This window comes from Oratosquilla oratoria, chromosome 15 (assembly GCF_046742065.1).
Source record: "Oratosquilla oratoria isolate Oo_2021 chromosome 15, ASM4674206v1, whole genome shotgun sequence".
NCBI lineage: Eukaryota > Metazoa > Arthropoda > Malacostraca > Stomatopoda > Squillidae > Oratosquilla > Oratosquilla oratoria.
Genome location: NC_134791.1, coordinates 61305285 through 61325515, shown reverse-complemented (window position 1 = coordinate 61325515; position 20231 = coordinate 61305285). Strand labels below are relative to the sequence as shown.

The 20231-nt window shown below is 39.3% G+C and overlaps 1 long non-coding RNA gene across 1 annotated transcript in view; it reads right to left on the bottom strand.

Moving 5' to 3' along the window:
• Positions 1-20231, bottom strand: part of LOC143033052 (uncharacterized) — a 75260-nt gene that overhangs the window by 2345 nt on the left and 52684 nt on the right. The window contains exon 2 of the long non-coding RNA XR_012967159.1: positions 15081-15165. This is a non-coding gene — a long non-coding RNA (uncharacterized LOC143033052). The remainder of the gene's footprint in view (positions 1-15080; positions 15166-20231) is intronic.

Here is a 20231-nt window from a genome sequence, read left to right as displayed (position 1 = left end):
AGTAAAAGGTGTGGAAGGCAGAGGTGGAAGAAGTAAACAAAGGGTTGACTTAGGATGAGATGGATGGATGGGGTAAAAGGGGCACTGAGAAAGGGTAACATCTATTGAAGAAAGACAGGAGAGGACAGATAGGGGTGAATGAAGAATGGTTGTATGGATGATGCTAAGATGCACAAGGGGGAGTGTGGTGGGGGATGGAGGGTGAGGGATTATGAAAAATAAACTGATGCAGCCTGGAGGGATTTCTCCCACTATTTTCTGCATGAGGGGATGAGAGGGGTTTGCAGATTTAATAAAGCGGCCTTGCTGTGGATGTGCTGCGTCTTGCGACACTGCTTCTGACCCAGGGCAGTGGACAAGATGCAGGGATGACCTGTCATCCAGGAGGTCCACAAATAAGAGGGAGGGAAGAGGGTAGAGGGGAGTGGAGTATGTAGGGGTTGGAATGGGTGGGAGTGATTTCTATGCCTTCGTTTTCTGGCAACCTCCCATGTAAGGGGGGGTGGGGAGCCTTTGGTGTATGCAGGACCCTTATATGCCTAAGTGCCACCCCTAGGCAAAGTTTTCAGTGACGGCCCCCCCTCCCCTATAACCATTTCCCAACTCTTTCCCTTACAGCCTGTTTTGGTTATTGGCTTGCAAAATAATGAAATGGATTTTAAAATTTGTATTTAATGTCCCTACTGCAGAAAGGATAAGGGAAAAAATTCACTGTTTATTCCAATGCAAAATTTGTATAATACGGTCAAATATTCAGGGCTCCTTTGACCTTTTTTTATCATAATTGTCAGCCTTGTAGGCAGGATGTACAGACTAAATTGCCCCCCCCCCATGCGAGGGCCCTGGGTGTATATATGCAATATCCAACTTCTGTACGACTATAGGTAACCACATGCTGTGCCGAGCAGTGGACAGGGGCCCTAGGAGGTTATATTATATATATACATATACATATATATATATATATATATATATATATATATATATACATTTATATATATATATATATATATATACATATACATATATATATATATATATATACATATATATATATATACATTTATATATATAATTGCAGGCGAGCAAATACTCCTAAATTTTCTTCGTCACTGCTAAGCGATTACTTTTTTCATACTGTTGGAATTGAATCACGATATTAATCAGAAGTCTTTTCATTAACATGTGAATATTGAAAGACCTACCCGTCTCCTTAACAGGTGGGAGAAAACAGTTTCCACCTTTTTATGCAGTTGCCCTGGAATGAGGTTTGCTTGCTCGATGAACACCATGTTTGGCTTCATTTTGTGGTAAACATTGTCACTGAGACGAGCGAAACTTGAACTTCGATTTTTCGTAAGTGCACGTTTTTAGCAATCCTCATTTCGAATTTAGGCTCGTTCGCAAAAATGCACAACTTAAAAAACAAGCCCTAGCAGGTGAAGTTGAGAAGACCATACTACTATACAAGACTATAAATTTAGTATAAAAAAATTAGCCAATTTTGGAAGTGTCGAGGCCGCAAGGCGCATGCGCGCCCATAGCGTCCACCAAGTTATCCGATGTCCACGATTTAATAAAGCGGTGAGTAACCTTGATCAGTTATCAGACTTTTAAATTGTAACTAGTTTTTCATGATTATCTTCTTGATCTGCAATTCTTCAAGTCTTACCATAACCATGATCACTTCTACCAACACAAAACTAAAAACAAATACCTGTTCTTCCTGCGAAAGCTTTGTCCCAAAGAGTCACCTAAAATGTTCAACCTATCATCGTTTACTTCACTTTGTGTGTGCAAATGTTCCAGCACTGTCAAAAATAACCATAATAAATTCAAAAACTGGATCTGCTTAGATTGTTCAAAAATGTTTCCCTTTCATGCATTGTCCAACACAGAAATTGAAATATTGTATTCCTCAATGCAAAAAAACACAGATGTATAACACCGCTATTAATAAGTACAAAGACAAAATAACAAAGAATTTACAATATTTAATCAAAGTAACACCCCAATTGATCCTGAAACTAAATTTTTACTCAAAGCTAACAAAAGACTGCAATTACTACTGTGATACACAATTTGACAGTTTCATGAGATTAATGGTTTCACTTTGATTCACTTTAATGCCAGGAGCCTAAATGCCAATTACCAGAAAATTGATTGTTCTCAAGTTACTCAATAAAAATTTTGACAGTGATAAGCGAGACATGGATTGACCCCAGGTGTCTAGTTAATTTCTTACCAGATTATACTTCATACAGCGTTAATCGTCAGCTCCACAAAGGCGGTGGAGTCTCTATGTCAAAAACACCCTGTCGTGCAAATTATTAATTCAATCCTCTAATTCATATGAAAACTTATTTGATTGCATATCCGTTGAGATTAACAGTCAAACAAAAAGAAATACCGTAACAAGTATCTACAGAAATACTTGTTCTAATATTAACGAGTTTACTAATATGCTTGAAGAAATCTTAATCCCCCCTAAAAAATAAGAACCTATATATCTATGTGGTGACTTTAACATTGATTTACTTATTAAAACACATGAACAAGCCAGGCATTTTACCAATATGATTTTTTTCATTAGGTTTGTTTCCTTTTATAAATAAACTAACCCGAATCCCGAATAACAAAAACCAGCGAGACACTAATAGATAAAATTTTCACCAACATTATAAGTTCTGAGAATTATAGTGGTGTTTTATTAAGTGATAAGTGATCACCTGCCTGTATTCGCAATTAACCCAATAGAAACCCATTGCAAATCAAAACCAGAAATTATAATAAAGCGTAAAATTGATGACATATGTATTGCAAAATCAAGTGCTTGAATGAAGAAAACTGTAATCTGGTTTACAAGTTAGAAAATGCCAATCAATCACACACTGAGAGAGAAGTGGAGGGAAAAAAAAAATTTACTAAAAGCCTTAAGAATGCATGTCGAAAGAAAAACCAACTCTACAAGAAATTAATTAAAAGCAAGTCTACGACTGACGAAATCAAAATGTACAAAAACAGACAACAATCCTACACAATTGCGAGAAAAAACACCAAGATACTCTGAAAATAATTAAGGTAATATAAAAAAGATGGGAAGTGATAACTTAGCTAGGCCAAAAAGTAGAAATCACAACGAATACAAAGACCTTATCAAAAAGGGCAAAAAAAACAACAACAAAAAACAGCAAATTAATTGGATTTCCTTTCCCACATAGGACCTAAACTTGCGAAGCAAACAAAAACTAATCAAACTTGAGACTTAAGAAATAACGAATCAGTACAGGTTGACATTCAAAAATCCAGCAACCATAAATCCGGAACCTTCAGAAATCTGGGACAGATTTCGGGAGCGCATTTTGATTTTCATATTTCCCACGTTGGTGCGCCACTGTTTTCTGTCGCTGCCGCTTACGCCAGAATCAGCTGTTGGTTCATGCTTCCACCTGCTAACAAGTAATCCTGCTAATTTTTCTCATTATTCTCCTCATTATAGCATTTATTTTTTGTTGTATTATCGCGGCGAAACGCGACAGACATATCAATATATCAAAATACCATAGGTTCCGATCAACACTGCTTCAGTTGATAGAGATTGCAACGCTCCCTCCGGGTAAGCGATCATTTTTCCGCTGCTCCTTGTGTCAATGACACACAAACCGAAGGATGAGGGTTGGTACTTGACCGCAGATTAGTCGTCTGGTAGGACATGGAGATTGGGTAAGCGGGTCCTAGTCCACTTTTCCATTCTTGGTTGAAAGGAAACTCGATCTTTTCTCTGTATTTATTCTTCCAGAACTTCCATAAACTTCCCACACCAGGGAAGGGGGGGTTGCAAACTTGTGTTCCCTTTCAATAGTACATTTTACTCCAGGACTGGTTCCCTGTAAAATTTTATAACCCGTCTTCAGAAACACTACTACATCAATAAGAAACGGCGTAGGGTAGCTGAAAGATTCGTGAGGCAGAATAAATCCTTACGAGACTATAGGGAGGTAACAAGAGGTTAATATGCCTCTTCCTGTAATATAACATAGGAAACGCCTCTTCAGAAATCTTTAAATTACCCTACTTAAAGTTTACAAATTATTTTATGTTAGGCTAGGTAGGTTAGGGCTAACCCCCTATACTGTAGTTATGTCATGACACCTTAAGACCTCAAAACTGACTATAAATGAGAATTGGGTTTGATACATATTTAAAAAATTATATAACCTAGTTATGAGAACGTAAAGGGGTATTCAAATACGTAGCAACACTCCAAGGGAGTTATTGCTAGCATTCGACTTGCATTCCCCTCTATCGTCTCATTCCCCTCACTCTTCTATTGGACAAGGGCTTCCCAATTAAATTCCTTTAAATGTTAATTAATGGTTCTGACTAACTCTTACCTTCGTGAAGGGATTATTTCGGATTATGATTTAGCAGCCTGGGTCGGCTGTCTCGAAGAGCTTTCGTGGCTTTTCTAATATGCCACGTAGCTAGACTAGTTCAAACAATGAGCCCTTTCTTTACCCTTCGTCCGATAGCGAGATTAGGACTTAATGTTTACGTAGTAACATTTTTTTTTTCATCATTTGTTAACGAATCCAGTTCTTTTTATGGATTTCTTTATAATTAATTCTAATCATTACAATAGTAAATTAAAAATATTAGAGCTGGATGATGAATCAATTTCTAAGTATTTCCAAAATTTTAAAGGGGTAACTTTTACCACTGACATAGCTTTTCCCTTGGGGAAAAATTGATTCATGTCCACTCTAATATCAAGTCACTCTCCATCATGGGCTGGCCTAACCCTTACTATGTGTCTGCTCCAGTGGAATATAGATCTTTGTCTAACAAACTCAGTCTAGCACACAAAAAAAATTTACTCTTGTAACAACATAAAACATGGATATATTGGAGCACTTAAATGGGGACACTACCCTATAGGTGTGCATTCAAACTGCTTTCCTAGTAGCTTTGCCTGGCCTAATGCTGGGGTTGGATTGACTCCACTTACACAGGAGATCACGGCACTCTACCTCAAAAGAGCTTCTCCATTTAAGAAGACAAACTTGGCTCTTATCTAGTCGTCGTAATGACTATCCGTCCAGACTTCCTTGCCAGAAACAACTCGTAAAAATTGAGTTTCAAAGGGGTTTGGAAAGGGGCGCACTCCATCCTAAGAAATGTACCAACCAGGTACCACAAGAGTAAGACTTAAGACGAGATCCATAATACCACTAAAACATTCACATTTATGACAAGTCTCTGTGACACATTACAAAATTTCCATTACAAACTTATTTCCTTCCAACTTAAACCTAGAGGAATATCTACTTTGACTAATTCTATGGTACTACACAAAAGTTACAAGCAAGTACAAAAGTATAAAAGTATAAAAATAGTATGTCCTTACAACTAGGGACAGATTAATTCACCATCCTGCTGAGGGATGGTCCTTCACTTCAGTAATATTCATCACCAGAGTCTAGATCTCTTCTATTAAACGGGAAGGAGGCACAATATTTCTAGCACCTCTTGTGCGAATTCCTTCACTCACTATGTCAGGCACTGTTTCTGCGTGCTCCTGTAGGTTAAGTAAGTACTGTTCATCACCATGGAACGGCTTAAGTTTATCAGCAGCACGTTCTAGGAAAGTTTCATCAAACAGATTTTGTAGTACATAAGTTGACCCATCACAGACACTTTCAATAACTTTGTAAGGCCCAAGCCATTTCACATTTAGTTTGCGACTTGTTCCAGGTAACTGGGTTTCATTTTTCACCCAAACTAAAGAGTTTAGTTCAACACTCTTGTTCCGTCTTTTTCTATTTGCATAATGGATAAATGTTTTCGACATTTTTGCATGGGTCTTTTGGATGATGTCGTGAGCTCGAGCAATATCAGAGTCCATCACTTCATCATCTATTGAGGGTAATTCACTAAGTATCTGTCTAAAAGGCCTCCTACTAAAAAATACGTAATGAGGTTGTTCACCTGTTGTTGCATGTATAGCACAATTAAGGGTCCTCTGAGTCTCTCCTAAATATTTTGGCCATTGATGTGGATGACCCTGGCACATGACATTTAGCAAAGTTTTCATGGTTCCGTGCATCCTTTCAGAGATACTATTACCCTCGGGATGGTAGGGAGTAATGAAACCAGTGCTTATGCTGTGTGACTTGCAAAGGTCTCTAAACTGCTGGGACGTGAATTCAGCGCCATTGTCAAGAATTACACACTTTGGAACTCCAAAATCATTCAAATATTTCTCAAAGTTTTTACTGACAATATCTGTAGTCTTGTTCCTAAGTGGGTAAAACTTCACATAGCGTGAGTAGTGATCAATGATAGTAAGAACGTATCTGTATCCATTTGCCCCAGACACCATGTCGGTCAAATCAATACTGATACGCTCCAAGGGTTTGTTTACTGGAGGTAGTTCTTGGAACCTCTGCTGTAAGGAGGGACTGCCTTTGTGGGCTTGGCAGGTGATGCATTCTTTGACATATTTAACTACATCTGATCTAATTGAAGGCCAATAGAAGTATGTCTCCAAAGCATCAATAGTCTTCCTCCTACCTAAGTGACTTGCAACATGTTCATGACCAAATTTTAGTGCTGTTTTCCTAAGCTCTTGAGGTACTACAAGCCTTAACTGTATACTATTATCTTGCCTGTCCGCACTCAGGTACAGCAAACCTTCATATAGTATGAACTGATGAATTAAAACTCGGGGAAACCTCTTTCTAGGCAATTTTCCTCCTCCTAAATAAGCAATCAGGTCACCCCATCTTGGTTCACTTAGCTGGCTATCCTTATATTCTTCCTTACTCAATCCAAGATAATTGTCTTGATTATTGTGAAAGATGGCTCTAACTGGTCTACTTAGCTGATTTGCTACTTCATTGTGTTTTCCTGGCCTATACACAACTTTGAAACGGTAGTCTTGCATTTCAATAACCCATCTATTCATTCTAGGAGATTTTGTCTTTCGCTTGAATACTGATACAAGTGGCTGATGGTCTGTCTGTATTGTGAACATGTTACCCCAAAGGAAATGATGGAAGTGTCTACAGGCCAGTACTATGGCTAGAGCTTCTCGATCGGTAGTGGAATATCTCTGTTCTACCGGCTTTAATTTCTTTGAAAAATACCCAACTGGCTTCAGAAGACCATCACTCTCTTGCATCAATACTGCACCTATATGATCTAAACTAGCATCTGTAAATAGCTGAAAAGGCTTTGCTGTATCTGCTTTAATAAGTATCGGAGCTGTCATCAAAAGTTGCTTTAGCTGTTCAAAACTAGATTGACACTGGTGTCCAACTAAATGGTTCTTTCCCTCTCAGAAGATTGGTTAAGGGGACAGCAACTTTTGCAAAATTGCGTATGTGTTTACGGTAAAATCCACACATACCTAAAAACCTTCTAATTTCCTTGATATTGGTAGGAGCTTTCATATCTCTGATTGCACTCAGGTTGTCAGGACAAGGTCTGCATCCTTCCTTGGATATGATGTGGCCAAGGAATTTGATCTCAATTTCACACCCTTTTCACCAAATAATTGGAACAACTCTCCCAATCTCTCAATTAATTCTTCTAAGCTAGGAGCCCATACTACAATGTCATCTAAGTAATTCTTGACCCAGCCCTTCTTTAATAAGGGGGCTAAGATATTTCCAATTACTCTTGAGAAAATGGCTGGACTACAACTCAGGCCAAAGGGGAGTCTCCTGAATCGATATAATGTAATTCCATCACTAAAAGTAGTCAAATCTCTACTGTCTTCATCTAACTCCACCTGGTAATAAGCATCCTTCATGTCTAAAGAGGCATAAAAATGATTTCCAGATGCAGTTTCAACTAATTCTTCCAATCTAGGTAATGGATGAATATCAGTCTGAAGGTGAGTGTTAACTTTTCTATAGTCCAGACACATTCTTTGAGAGTTATTGGGTTTTCTGACGAGCACTATAGGACTCAACCAAGCAGCTGTGGATGGCTCAATCATATCTTTGGCCTCCATATCCTCTAACAGATCGGAGATAATCTGCTTAGCCTTCTCGGGATATCTGTACATTGGGTTCCTAACGGGCTGTGGATCACTAACATTAATATGCCCTTGAACTCCCTGGAATTTCCCTAATTCATTACTTTCTACTATGAAAATCTGGTGGTTCTCCATTACTAGGTCCTTTAATTGGGCTTGTTGCCCCCTATCTAGATGTGACCAATCCTGTTGTTCAATCAGATTCTCTAATTTCTCCTCTCTAGTGCTTCCTCGTCCTGGTGCAACACGCATGCTTTCAGGGATAAGATCATTCTTAATATCAATCTTTCTACAGATGGGAGTTACTGAACTGAAGTCCCTTTCATCAATCTTATTATAAGTACCTATTAATGTTCCTATCTTTAACTTAACTATACCCTTTGTACTGTTTATTAGAGGTAGGGGGACTTCCTGATCCTTATTGACTTTAAGGCATAAAGCTTTCATAGCACCACTATGTTTCAATCCCGACTCAAATTCAAGTACACTATCTATATCTTCCTTAACTTTAATGGCATATATCCTTGCCGAGGAAGGAGGTAGGATAATTGGTTTCTTCAACCTAATCTCCCTTACATCAGGGTCTGATGGTTGAACTATCCTGAGACTCTTAATTCTCCTTGTGGAAGGTCTCCGTTTAAGAAGCCGCACCTTGTAGGTAATACTATCCCAAACTAGTATACCCTTCTTATGATCCCAGGTTAGACGGGCACTTCCCAGTAAATCTGCACCCAAAAGGACTTCTGTATCTAAAAGAGGGTCTGGCACAACATAAAATAAGTGAGTAACTACTCGATGGCCAATACTAACACCCAAATAAACAGATCCTAATACCGGTACAACTGTGTCTGTGACTCCCGTTAAACTAGGTAAATTTCTCATCTTATCAGGCTTCAAACCTAAACTGTCCACAAAGGATTTCTTGGCTATACTGGCACAACTACCCGTATCAACTAAAGCTGTAACTATGGAATCATTAACCATTAAACTTATACTTGGAGATCTTGCTAGACCTCGCAGTCATTGTGTGTTATTCTTATTTGCCTGTCCTGGGCATCCTGTGTGCCCTCTTCGACTATTGGGTCTATTGCAATCAAAACATACTCCCCTAGGTGGATTACGAGGACAAGCTGACAGGTTATGGTCAGTTACTCTGCAAAAGGCACAGTAAGTGTTACTACTCTGTGGTGTCCTCATGGATATTTTCTCAACCCTTTTGCCTAATTCCCTTACTTCCTTTGTCAGTTTATCCATTTCACTACTTGGAGTTCCCACTTGAGGAGTACCTGTTACTGGGGTTGGTGACTGGGAACTCCCAGCACCTGAAATGGGCATGGTCCTGTTTCTATTACCTCGGCTCATCCCTTGAGCTCGATAGTATTCCTCTTCAGCATATAGCATAAATTTTTCCAAGGGAATATGATCTGCTAGGAAGTCAACTAATCTAGCTTGAGCTTCTGAACTCAATCCCTCATATATCTTTGTCTTAAGGAATTTATCTGATGTTGGGATTTGTTCATTGGGGAACTTCAGTGTTAATGCTGCAATTCTACACTGTAGTTTAGTGACAAAAGAGCTAGGAGGTTCATCAAAATAATAAGCCAGGGCATTTACCTCTTGCCATGCCTGCACCAGTGTAGCCGAACCTAAAAACTGACGTTTCATGATCCTCTTCATCTCATCCCAAGCTAGATTGTTACCCTTCGTGGCTAGCTCCGCTGTTAAGAGCGCAGCTATATCTGGCTCAGATTTTGTTAATGCTACTTCCTTCCTCTCTTCATCTGAGCTGGTACATGACTCCACCTGCCTGAAGAAAGTATTCAACCTATTATCGGCGCTAACTCCCCTTAGCTCACTAAGTTTGAGCAGACCAACATCCTTTAGCTTGAATACCCTTTCCTGAGGGATTGGCATTGGGATAATGTTTGAATAAAGGAAGGGGTTTGTGTTATTAAGGGGACTATTAGGTGATCCACCAGAAGGACTGGCTATAACAGTCTGATTGCTTTGGTATAGATTGGGAGGGTTTGTCTGATTAACAGGAGGTTGCGGAGGTGGATAGGCTGGGGGTGGATTAGGGAAGGGTGTAGGGATGGTAAGGTTACGTGATGCTGGCCAGGCTCTTATAGGTGATAGGGATTCTGTACCAATGAATGCAGGTGCACCTTGTGGTGTGTTTTGTGCAATATTACGTGGTGGTACTGGGGGTCTGGATTGTGGTGAACACTTGCGGAGGGGTTGTATGGACTGTGAGGTGTATGAGGTGTTGGTGTTACTGGTGGTTGTGTGTTATTATGCATTTGCATTAAGTGTCGTATTGTCCCCTGTAGATGAGACATTTCCCTGTTCATTTCGCCAATCTGTTGTTCTAAATCCCTTACTTGTGCACAAGCTTCCTGATGGGACTGTGTAAAATTTTGTGTTTCTGTTTCTGTTTGTTGGACTTCCTTTTCCAATTGACTGAACTCCACAAAGGAGTCATCCACATCATTAGGCATCATGTTTCCAAGTGTGCTTTAACCACTAAAAAAAATCTTAGAAAGGTGAACATCTAACATAAGACATATCTGTTCAATAACAATACTTGAGACATGCAAAGTATAAATCATGACAAAGATCAAGCTTAAAAAAAATTAAAGAAGTTTCTACTACTACACTATGTGACCTTCTTCACTGTAATTAGGTCTCGTGGGTAAGAGGAATCAATAGCATAAGCTAAAGAATCCAAACACGCTGCCACCATTCTATCGTGGCGAAACGCGACAGACATATCAATACATCAAAATACCATAGGTTCCGATCAACACTGCTTCAGTTGATAGAGATTGCAACGCTCCCTCCGGGTAAGCGATCATTTTTCCGCTGCTCCTTGTGTCAATGACACACAAACCGAAGGATGAGGGTTGGTACTTGACCGCAGATTAGTCGTCTGGTAGGACATGGAGATTGGGTAAGCGGGTCCTAGTCCACTTTTCCATTCTTGGTTGAAAGGAAACTCGATCTTTTCTCTGTATTTATTCTTCCAGAACTTCCATAAACTTCCCACACCATGGAAGGGGGGGGGGGGGTTGCAAACTTGTGTTCCCTTTCAATAGTACATTTTACTCCAGGACTGGTTCCCTGCAAAATTTTATAACCCGTCTTCAGAAACACTACTACATCAATAAGAAACGGCGTAGGGTAGCTGAAAGATTCGTGAGGCAGAATAAATCCTTACGAGACTATAGGGAGGTAACAAGAGGTTAATATGCCTCTTCCTGTAATATAACATAGGAAACGCCTCTTCAGAAATCTTTAAATTACCCTACTTAAAGTTTACAAATTATTTTATGTTAGGCTAGGTAGGTTAGGGCTAACCCCCTATACCGTAGTTATGTCATGACACCTTAAGACCTCAAAACTGACTATAAATGAGAATTGGGTTTGATACATATTTAAAAAATTATATAACCTAGTTATGAGAACATAAAGGGGTATTCAAATACGTAGCAACACTCCAAGGGAGTTATTGCTAGCATTCGACTTGCATTCCCCTCTATCGTCTCATTCCCCTCACTCTTCTATTGGACAAGGGCTTCCCAATTAAATTCCTTTAAATGTTAATTAATGGTTCTGACTAACTCTTACCTTCGTGAAGGGATTATTTCGGATTATGATTTAGCAGCCTGGGTCGGCTGTCTCGAAGAGCTTTCGTGGCTTTTCTAATATGCCACGTAGCTAGACTAGTTCAAACAATGAGCCCTTTCTTTAGCCTTCGTCCGATAGCAAGATTAGGACTTAATGTTTACGTAGTAACATTTTTTTTTCATCATTTGTTAACGAATCCAGTTCTTTTTATGGATTTCTTTATAATTAATTCTAATCATTACAATAGTAAATTAAAAATATTAGAGCTGGATGATGAATCAATTTCTAAGTATTTCCAAAATTTTAAAGGGGTAACTTTTACCCCTGACAGTATAGCCCCAATATGGAATCAATAAAGAAGAAAGGTGGCATAAAACGCAAACATCATGCGTTATCGATCGCAGAGAAAGTGGAAATATAAGAAAACTTGGTAATAATGTGTCTGTGCAAACCATTTGTGAAACGACATTATGTGTACAAAGCCCATCTGCTATTTAGCTTCCTTCCTAAGAAGTACAGCACGGAGTATTTTATTTAGTTTAGTTAAAATTCTTCGGAGGATCAGTTTTATATATTTTATTAGAATTGAATTAAAATTCTGTATAACTATCTTTACTGTATTTTATTTAGTTCGTGAATAATAAAATTTCATTTGCTTTTCACTTAGTGTTTATTTTTTCCATTAAACGACTGTACAAGTGGTAATTTTCTTTAAATATATACGGGGTACACCATACAAAATTATAAACTTCAAAAATCCGGCAGTCCTCAGGTCCCGAAGTTGCCGGATTTTTGAATGTCAACCTGTAACATTTTTAAAACCATTCACCGACAACGAGCTTATGAATACCATTAAACCAATGCAAAGCAAGAAATCGCTTGATTATCTAGGAATCAATGAGCCTCATAGAGCAAATCATGCCAAACATAAAAAATAATTTTTTAGCAATATGCAACTAGTCATTTGAGCAAGGATTATTCTCAGATGCTATGAAATCAGCAAAAGTAGTTCCAGTATCTAAATCAGGCAACAAATCTAGCTATAACAACTACTGACCAATTCCACTATTACCAGTTTTCTAAACTGCGGGAGAAGTTATTGTTGGAGAACTTCTAGAACAATGCAGTGTCCTTTCTACCTACATCTACTGACTCTCACCCACAAGACTAGTATGTGCATATGCATTGCACCACATTAGTTAGGGACACAGTGGATAAAAAAAGATGCATTGGTATACCTAGGTATCCAAGGGAAAAGGAGAAACATCGCCAAGGAAATTCTGAAAGAATTACAAGCGGAAGGACATGGCTTGGATAGGAAAATCGAGAGACCTATAGGATGGACAGATACTCTAAAGAAAAACAATACAGGCCACTGAAAGTAAAGCTTCTCAAACAATTCCAGAGGAAGTACTATCCAGAACAAGTTTAGCAAATACTTGAAGTCTTACAGCAAACTTTTACATCATACTTCCTTCATCTTTAAAGCTGTCTTTAAGAAGTTAATGCTGACCTTTTAAAGCCACTTTTAACAATTCAATGGGCATAATGCAAAGGGATGCATTCCCTCACGGAATTGACATTTAGAGAACCCCAATACTAATGATAGACTCTCTTTGGTAAGTCAAATAAATTTTTCTTGGACAAAACAGTTAATATCATGAAACTGTCAAATTGTGTATCACAGTAGTAATTGCAATCTTTTGTTAACTTTGAGTAAAAGTTTACTTCAGGATCAATTGGGGTGTTACTGTGATTAAATACTGTAAATTCTTTGTTATTTTGACTATATCTTTGTACTAGTTAATAGTGGTGTTTACATCTGGCACCAACTCTTTCCAAAATGACATATGAACAAAGACTGTCCAAATTAGAATTACCAACTCTGGAACAAAGGGAGACTTACTACCTATAGAATTATGAAGGGAATGGAAATCTTAGATAAGAATAATTTATTGAATAGGTCAATGGAGAAACAAGAGAAATAGAAACTAAAAGATAATTACAGAAGAGATCTTAAGAAAGAAGAAAGAAAAAAAAATCTTCTCACACAGTGATAGGTACTTGGAACAAATTAGACAGTGTGCAAACACTACAACATTAAGAAAAAACTATGCCAAGAGATACAAAGACGGGTCACCACGAGCATAGCTCCCTTCCCGTATAATACAACTAGGTAAATCCGAGTCACCTCAATTTGTCCTCTTTGGCTCTGACAAAAAGACTACATAACCTGGTTTCAGAATTAACTTCCATCTATAATTTCAAGGTCAAAGTAGCAAATTTAGTCTTCAAAAAAATCCAAAATATTCACTCTCACCAAGGATATGGTGCATCTGCACAACCAATTAGTGAGAAATTGTACTTTAGAACTTTGAGACGTTGTTTACACACTACCACACCCCCACCTCAAAGCTCTACCCTAATTTCACTGGACCTTTTCATATCATTGGACAGGAGTAATAATAAAATCAAAGCACTCAAGTTGCATGATCTTATGAGTGATGCACAAAGATATCAAGAGTTCCTCATGGCCTTAACATAAAACGTTCCATCATCAGTTGGTACTACCCCTACTATAGAAAGACTTTACCAACACAACTTCCCTCTACTCCTCTCCCCTATCACAACCTTTGCAGGCGAACCACCCTTTCACAAGATTGCATCTTGCCCAGGTGAATGAATACATCTACTTCTCCATGTTCTTATGATTAAGTCAATTTTACAGTATTTTCCTATGATGAAACTGCTCAAATCCATGTTTATTTATCTTGTTGCAAGAAAGATATATACTTTTGTGCTTGCATACACTCATGCATTAGCTACTTTACATCAGATCCTGGTAGTAGTGGCAAGCCTTCAACAGAACCTACTGTTATGTGACCTGCCAAATTGCCTTGACCTGCGAGTCCAACCGCCAAGACACTTGCATCTCAAACTGGCAGATTCAACCATACAATATTGCCATATAACAGTTAATGCAATTCACTACATTGTGTAGAGATGTATAGAGCTAAAATAAGTATTGACCATGCTGTTCCATAATGTAATAATTTGAAAGAAACTGAATATGTATACAACTGTAAAGTAATTATACTGTTGGCAACTGCCACACACCATCACTGGCTTTGGTGGAAAGCACCAGTGACTGAGGCAACAGAATAAAGAGAAGAACCCACAGTTTTTCTCCACCTCCAACTAATGTAGATCCAAACACTTGTCTACATTAACTAAATTCCAATTGTAACCAGTTAATACTGATGTACCTTTAGGGTTTGCATTTTTGCGAGAAATTTCCAGAAAAAATAATACCTTTCATTTATAAATGCATAATAAATGCACCACAAAAGTCAAAACTTTACATAGCATAAACCAATTCAAGGTGGTCATAACTGTAAATGCACTTTACCTGTGAACTACAGCCTCCTCTCAATCTTCTGTAAATGCACACTGGTAACCTCCACTCGTTCAGAAGATCGAGGCACTCTCCTTACCTGCAATAAATGCAATTGTGGTTACTTACATTTACTTAAAAAAAGTATCATGCAACTGTTAAATCTAATTCATGCAATGCAAGCTAGGAATCTTCATACAATTCTTGCAATCAATGACCAGTCATTCTTAGTCCTATGTAATTTCTATGATAAAGATTCCCGGGCAAACCCTAGGTCAGGGATCACTTTGGCAAATGTGCAAAGCCTGGCACACTACTTTTCCAGGATGTGAAACCCATAGCTCACCATAATATAACTACAGTAATAAATTAGTACAAGGGAATCATACGAGAGGTACAAAGTAAAAAGTAAAACAAGATAAAGGAGGCTGATGTGAAATGGGATAAGAGTATGATCAAATCTTTTAAGTAATAAAAAATGTTTTGGAATGAAACTGAAGAAAGGCAAATTAAGTAGAGAAAATGTAAAAGGTGTAGATGTAGAGATGATAATGGAAGAGAAGGCAGCAAGAGGAAGGTGGGCAGAGTATTTTAGGGGGCTGCTAAATGTGAAGGAGGATAGATAGGGAAAGTTAGTTGTAGTGGGAAGCGCTGAGAAAATGATCATGATGAGCAAGGGAAATGGAGAAATAAGGAAAGATGAAGTGAAGGCAGTTAAGATGAGAGCAGGTAAGGCACCTGGGTTGGATTGATGCCATGCAGAATGTCTGAAAAAAAGGAAGTACAGTGATGGACTGGCTGGCGAGGTTAATGTTTAGGAGAGGGTAGTGTGCTGGAGGACTGGAGGAGTGCCTGTATAGTTCCACTTTACAAGGTGAAAAGTGCGAGTAATAGTTTTCAGAGGGATCAGCTTTTTTAAGTAGTTGGGAAGGCTTATGGGAGGGTCTTGATCGAGAGGATTAGTAGAGTAACAGAGTAACTGGTGAGGAAGTGTTTAGGACAGGTAGGGGGTTGCGTAGATCAGATTTTTTAATTCACCTAGTTGTAATATACGGGAGGGGAGCTATGCTCGTGGTGACCCGTCTTTGTATCTCTCCTCGTCAAGTTTTATCTTAAAATCTTGTATAGTGTTAGCACATATTGTTTTGTTGTCTAATTTGTTCCATGTATTTATCGCTCTGTGTGGGAAACTGCTCCTTTTCAAGTTTTTTCTATAACTATCCTTTTTCAATTTTTTTCCGTGTCCTCTTTTTCTACCATTTTCCCACACTAATAGGTCGTTCCTGTCTAAAACTTCCATTCCTTTCATTATTCTGTAGATAGTTAGCAAATCTCCTCTTTCTCTTCTTTGTTCCAGAGTTGGTAGGTTCAATTTGGATAGTCTTTGCTCATATGTTAGTTCGGCGAGTGTCGGTGCTAGTTTGTAATCTTTCTAGTTTCTTAATATTCTTTTTGGTACTGGGCGTCCAAAGTGATGCTGCGTACTCAAGTTTTAGTCTTATTAGTGTAGTTAGTATTTTCCTTATCATTTCTTCGTCCATATAAGTAAATGCCACTTTGATTGCTCTCAATAAGTTGTAGGTTTCTCCGAACATCTTATTTATATGCTTATCTGGTTTCATGTCCTTTCCAATCATCACTCCAAAATCTTTTTCATAGTTTTTTTTTCTTCCCCAATTCTGTAATCTTTTGATATTCTGTTTCTACTCTTTCCAAATTCCATTATACTGCATTTCTTAATATTGAATTTTACTTCCCACTTTTGAGTCCAATTCCATATTGTGTCCAGATCTTGTTGCAATGAGTTGCAGTCTTCTTCCGTTTTTACCTTAAGTAATTTTGCATCATCTGCAAAAAAAATTATATTGCACTCCACACCTTCATTCATGTCATTAATGTATACAGCGAACATGATCGGGGCCAGTACCGATCCTTGCGGGACACCGCTTTTTACTTCTTCCCAGTTGGAGAATTTTTCTCTAATTACAACTCTCATTTTCCTCCCAATCATTAAGTCTTTCATCCATTCCAATAATTTTCCTCTGATGCCACCTTTTGACTCTATCTTATTTATTAGTTTCCTATGAGGTACCTTATCGAATGCCTTTTGCAGGTCCAAAAAATCACAGTCTGCCCATCCATCTCTTTCTTGTATTATGTCTACTACTGTGGTAAGATATGTGAGAAAGCTATAGGAAAAGGTAAGATGTATTATGGGCTTTTATGGATTTGGAAAAGGTTTATGACAGGGTAGACAGGAGGGCACTGTGGGATGTGTTGCAGATATATGGGATACGAGGAAAGCTAGAGCAGGAAAAAGCAGGAAAGAGCAGTCAAGAGTTTTTACAATAGTAGAGCTAGGAATCTTTTCATACAATTCTTGCAATCAATGACCAGTCATTCTTAGTCCTATGTAATTTCTATGATAATGATTCCCGGGCAAACCCTAGGTCAGGGATCACTTTGGCAAATGTGCAAAGCCTGGCACACTACTTTTCCAGGATGTGAAACCCATAGCTCACCATAAAAGTATGACTACAGTAATAAATTAGGACAAGGGAATCATATAAGAGGTACAAAGTAAAAAAAGATAAAGGAGGCCGATATGAAATGAGGTAAGAGTGATGAAATAAGTAATAACAAATGTTTTGGAATGAAATTGGAGAAAGGCAAATTAGGTAGAGAAAATGTTAAAGGTGTAGATGGAGAGATTATATAGGAAGAGAAGGCAGTGAGAGGAAGGTGGGCAGAATATTTTAGGGAGTGCTAAATGTGAAGGAGGATTGCTAGGGAAAGGTAGTTGTAGTGGGAACCTCCAAGAAAATGACCATGATGAGCAAGGGAAATGGAGGAGAAATAAGGGAAGACAAAGTGAAGGTAGTTAAGATGAGAGCAGGTAAGGCACTTGGGTTGGATTGATGCCATGCAGAATGTCTGAAAAAAGGAGGCACAGTGATGGACTGGCTGGCAAGGTTATTCAATGTTTAGGACAGGGTAGTGTGCTGGAGAACTGGAGTTGTGCCTGTATAGTTCCACTTTACAAGGTTAAAGGTGACAAGTGTGATTAATACTTTCAGAGGGATCAGCTTTTTAAGTAGTTGGGAAGGCTTATGGGAGGGTCTTGATTGAGAGGATTAGGAGAGGAACATAGGGAGTAACTGGAGAGGAACAGTGTGGGTTTAGGACAGGTAGGTGGTTGTGTAGATCAGATTTGTGGTAAGATGTGAGAAAGCTGTAGGAAAAGGTAAGGATGTATTATGGGCTTATGGATTTGGAAAAGGCTTATGACAGGGTAGACAGGAAGGCACTGTAGGAGGCATTGCAGATTTATGGGATAGGAGGAAAGTTGTTAAGAGCAGTCAAGGGTTTTTACAATAGTAGAGGTTGTGTTGGGATTAGAAATTGAGAGTGGTTTGAGGTAAAGGTGGGACTTAATCAGGGATGTGTTATGTTGCCCTGGCTCTTCAATTTATAACATGGATGGGGTGGTGCGAGAGGTGAATGCAAGGGTCGTGGGTCAGGGATTGGAGATGGTTAAAGAAAATTGAGAAAGGTGGGAGATAAACCAGTTGTTTGCCAATGACTGCTTGTACCAAGATCAGAGGAGGTATTGAGGAAGTTAGTGACAGTTTGGGAAGGTGTGCAAAAGAAGTGCAAGAAAAAAGTGGATAAAAGTAAGGTGATATGTACAAGGGGAGTGGCAGCAGACTGGGAGAGAGTACCGAGTAAGACTGGTGGAAATGGATAGTTTTAGATGCTTTAGTGCGAATGTGGCGGGAAAGCAAGATGTGGAGGTATAATGTAGACTGAGAGGTGGGTAAATGACTTGGGGGGGGGGTGTTAAAAAGTGTAATGAGAAAGACATTTGGGAATGGATGCTAAGAGTTGTGTACAATGACTGTGCCAACAGCACTGTATTGGACAAACTTGGAACATAAGAGGAAGAGGAGCTTGAATATGAGATGAAATGCCTGAGAAGTATGATGGGGGTTACTAAGCTAGATAGAGAAACGAGGCAAGGAGAACTGGGGTGGAAAGGGAGTTGGGAGATAGGGTTGATGAAAGAGTATTGGGATGGTTTGGAAACATGAAAAGCACGAGTAAAGGAAGACTGGCAAAAGAGGTGTGGAAGGCAGAGGTTGAAAGAGTGATAAGGGGTTGACTTAGGATGAGATGGATGGATGGGGAAAAGGGGCACTGAGAAAGGGTAACATATGTTTAAGACAGGAGAGGACAGTAGATAGGGGTGAATGGAGAATGGTTGTGTATGGATGATGCTGTGATGCATGAAGGGGAGTGTGGTGGGGGATGGGGGCGAGGGATTTGAGAAATAAATTGATGCAGGCCCAAAGGGATTTCTCCCAGTATTTTTTGCATGAGGGGATGAGAGGGGTTTGCCGATTTAATGAAGCAGCCTTGCTGTGGATGTGCTGCGTCTTGCGCCACCGCTTCTGACCCAGATGCAGGGATAACCCATCATCCAGGAGGTGCCAAGGTAAGAGGGAGGGAAGAGGATAGAGGTGTGGCGAACAAGCCCCCACATATGCTATGTCGGCTTATGACATCGCAACCCCAGCAGTGGGAGCAACCGTGAAGTGATAGACGGTGTAGAAATAGTTGGCCTTCGGCCTCATATTAAGTATGTGTAGAATAAGTCTTTAGTTCTCCTATATTGTATGTATTTGTATCCTCGTAGAAACACACTGCAGGCCTATGCCCGGCAACCCTGCTCCAGCCAGAGGTAGGCTACTTTTCGGTACTCAAGGAGAGTACTTAAAGGGTTGCCGGGGTCAGGTCGCGGTCAGTCTCCTTTTAGGCCTAGTCTGGGCCGGGTGTGTTAGTGTATATACATAGTGACGTCAATAAACCCAGAAGCTAAAACCGACTGTCAATCTTCCCGGCCGTCACTAGCCCAGTAACGGCAATTAGTTACATTGGTGAACCCGGAGTTTTGACGCGACACCCAGCCCGGTTGGTTTTTGTTTTTCTGGCGTTTTCGACACCACCCACCCCCCAATGGCGGTGCAACTTCCACCATTCAACTACGACATCGACCTCTGGCTCGCGCACATCGACGCTTGTTGGCCCACGGACGATGACACAGTCACCGACCACTACAAATTCAGACTGACAGTTGCGGCCCTCCCTGCACAGATTGCAGCGCGC